Consider the following 3450-nt stretch of genomic DNA (forward strand, 5'->3'; position numbering starts at 1 on the left):
GCCGTGACTGAGTGTGGAATCATGGGAGTTGTGGTCTTCATCCCCACAGCCGAAGCAATCCGACAGGACTCGGCAGAAATCATGTTCATGGATGAGCTAATGTGTTAAAGATTTATTAACGTAGTAGAATGAAGCAGGGTAAGGAGGAAAGCCGTCAAAGTGAAACGAGGCCGCTGAACGAGCGTGACACACGGCTCGAAAGCAGCGGAGCTTTTATTATGCCACAGTCAACCGCTTCCGCTCCTTCCAGTCGTGCATATGTGGGGTAAATCAGTGCTGTTTTATCATACTAGATACGTTTGAAAGTTGCTACTCTGTGCGGTCGTCACCGGTCTATTAAAACGCACAACATATTAAAGCGTCTTTGGTGTTTCCATGTTTTCTACAAAACAAAACCGGAAATCGAGGGGTTATGACGTCATTGGCAGGTGACACAGTGACACTATGGACACGGCCCGTGTCACTAGTTAAAATTGTTTATTTCTCTGGATTTAAACATTCTTCAAAACATTTGGGATAATGTAAGTACACAAGTCAGCAAAATATATAACACTGTTCTTAGTAGTTTTTGGATATATTAATTAAAAAATCTTACATATTGTGCCTTCAAGTGTGGTTAATAACAGGCACAAACATACAGTGTACATTCATGATAACTAATGTGAAACTATATGTGCTTACCAAAACTGACAAATTATGGATATTTGTAAGTTGAAGTCCTCATGGTACATGCTTTGGAAGTTGGTTGGGAACACTGCAGTAACTGTGCAGCACTGCATAGTGTTAATACTTAGTGGGCACAGTCCTTTTAAATAGGACTTTTGACACATGACAATCAGGAATTGCAAGTGCAAATATGAGTCTGGTAGCTACTGTATAAGTCCAAAGTAAATGTACGTCATCCTATTGGACCAATTAGTTAAGAGAATCAGTGTTGTTAAAGATTAGGTAAGTTAACTGCAATGGCACTTACGCACTTACCCTCAAGTACCTTGGTACATGTTTATACTCCCAACTCGAGTACTGTGTAACTTACATATTAACTAATAGGTACATTCACCAGAATATGTGACCGAGAAGTGCAAAACAAATCACAATTCTGAAATCAAAATAACAAATTACAAATGCAAATGCAAGTCTAATAAACAAAATAACAAGTCAGAAAACACAATGACAAATTTGAAAACAAAATAAGTCAGAAAACACAACGACAAATCCGAAAACAAATGAACAAGTCATAAAACACAATGACAAATCAGACAAACCGGAAGAGGTAGGTATAGTTTGAGACAGCGCCATTGGTTTGGGATTACTCACCGCTGACTGGACGAGACATCTGTCAATCAACGTATACAGGGAAGAACCAGCCGAAGAACAGCAGAGTCCTGGTAGAAAGTTTGGAGATGGTATTAAAGTAGCTCAGTTTAAATGTATTGTATGAATTGCCCTTAATATGGAATAAAAAATACGGAGTGTCTATTTACACTTAGTGCAAATAATGTTTTCTGAATTGTTATTTTGTTTTTTAGACTTGCATTTGCGTTTGTAATTTGTTATTTTGTTTTCATAATTGTGATTTGTTTTGCACTTCTCGGTCACCATACAAGAACGTTCAGACTAAGCATATGGAAATAGGACTGTAAAATAAAGTGCACCATTTTACATAAACATTACACAGGAATGACCAGTTCTTCAAACTTTATTATAAGCACTGTTGTGGAGAGCAATTTAGCATTAACAGTCATACACAAGCAATTAAAAAACAGTCATCTTTTTATTAGGTAAGTTTAGGATTTTATAGTTCACAAATCAGACAACATTCTTTGTACAGTGTAAAAACAATTACTTTTTATTGCCTAACATGGTATCAGCTAAAATACATATAATGACATACCTACAGTTATTTGCATGATTAGTCCACTGGACCACTGACACAAGGTTTGGATTGCATGAGATAAAACTAATTTTAAAATGGCACAGATGACAGATTTGCGAAATCTTACTGCATTTTAGACATTTTTTTTAGCCTACATAATTTTAGACTGAGAACAGAGATGTAATATTGTTCATGGTTCACATAGGCTAACTGTATTTATGCATAAGGGCTGTTTACATCATGGGTTACATAGGATTATTTACCAGTGAATGAACTTCATATAGGAGTCAAGGGTAACTTCTGCTAAAAATAGAGCCATCACGTATGGAGTATTTCTCCTACACCTCCTGCAATATTAGACATCAGAAGGTTATAAAAGGTGTTGGGTTCCTCTTCTTGCCTCAGTTAGAAATGTAAAATTTAAAACCATTATTAAAAGCGATTTATTTTCATGTCTTGCAAATTAAAAAGGAGGGGGGCGCTTACCATCGATATGCATCTTTTGTTGTGTTACTTTTTTGAATAGGCCTACCTTTTCTTTTGATCCTCCTTCGGCATACTGGACACTTCTTTTTTCTAAGCAGAAGTCTGTTTCTGAAGCCATTTAATGACTGACTTCTGTTTTCGATAAATGCTCCATAAACGTCTGACTAGGCTCATTTTATTAATTTAATTCCATTGTCTAAGCGAGTTAATAATCTTTTTTATATATTACAATCGGCCTCTAAAAACAGTGAAAAAATCCGCTAAATCTAATAATGTGACTACTGATTGGCTTGTTTAGTATGAACATTATTATTATTGTTATAATTGCACATGCAGCCAACCAGCTTTTAATGTTTTAAACAGTAAACCCGCCCTTTCTCTATTTGAAACTGTCAGCGATCTCATCGATCAATCATTTCCTGTTTTTCTTCACCGTGTTAAGGTACGTTATCAAGTAAAAACAATACACATACTAGGAGTGTATACATATTTGTACCGAAAATATTCGATTTGTTTGGTTCTGGACGCGTGTGTACGCACTTTTTGATGTGGCGTGGCAGATCTCTGTATAGGTGCGAGTGAACGCGATCATCCCTTCCATTTTACTACTGGTTAAAACATGAAATAATCATAAATAAACATATGCGTTTTATAATACATTTCATTAAATATATCCACTAAATCAGCTAGCCTACTATATATATATATATATATATATATATATATATATATATATATATATATATATATATGAGTGTAGACAGCATCACTGATTATAATGAGTTCCATAGTATTTTGTCGCGCCGCGGCACTCGCATCCGGTGTAGACACGGTGTAACATTGGTTTTGCTTTGTTTCACAGAGCTAATCATTGCCTGGGTTGCGTACGTGTCTGTGGGGCAGAGATGTCAAAATAGGGGCGAGACCCTTTTGGGGTGGAGGCGTGTTTGTTTTGGTGATTTCAAATGTCAACACTGGCTACCAAAAATCGCTTACCCCACCTTTAAACTGATGTGCTCTTTGTTGACGCTGTTATTTTTAATTTAGTAATATAATGATCGACAAAGAGATAACACTTTATTTGTAAG

Source organism: Sinocyclocheilus grahami, unplaced genomic scaffold (assembly GCF_001515645.1).
Source record: "Sinocyclocheilus grahami isolate Dianchi unplaced genomic scaffold, SAMN03320097.WGS_v1.1 scaffold898.1, whole genome shotgun sequence".
NCBI classification, from domain to species: domain Eukaryota; kingdom Metazoa; phylum Chordata; class Actinopteri; order Cypriniformes; family Cyprinidae; genus Sinocyclocheilus; species Sinocyclocheilus grahami.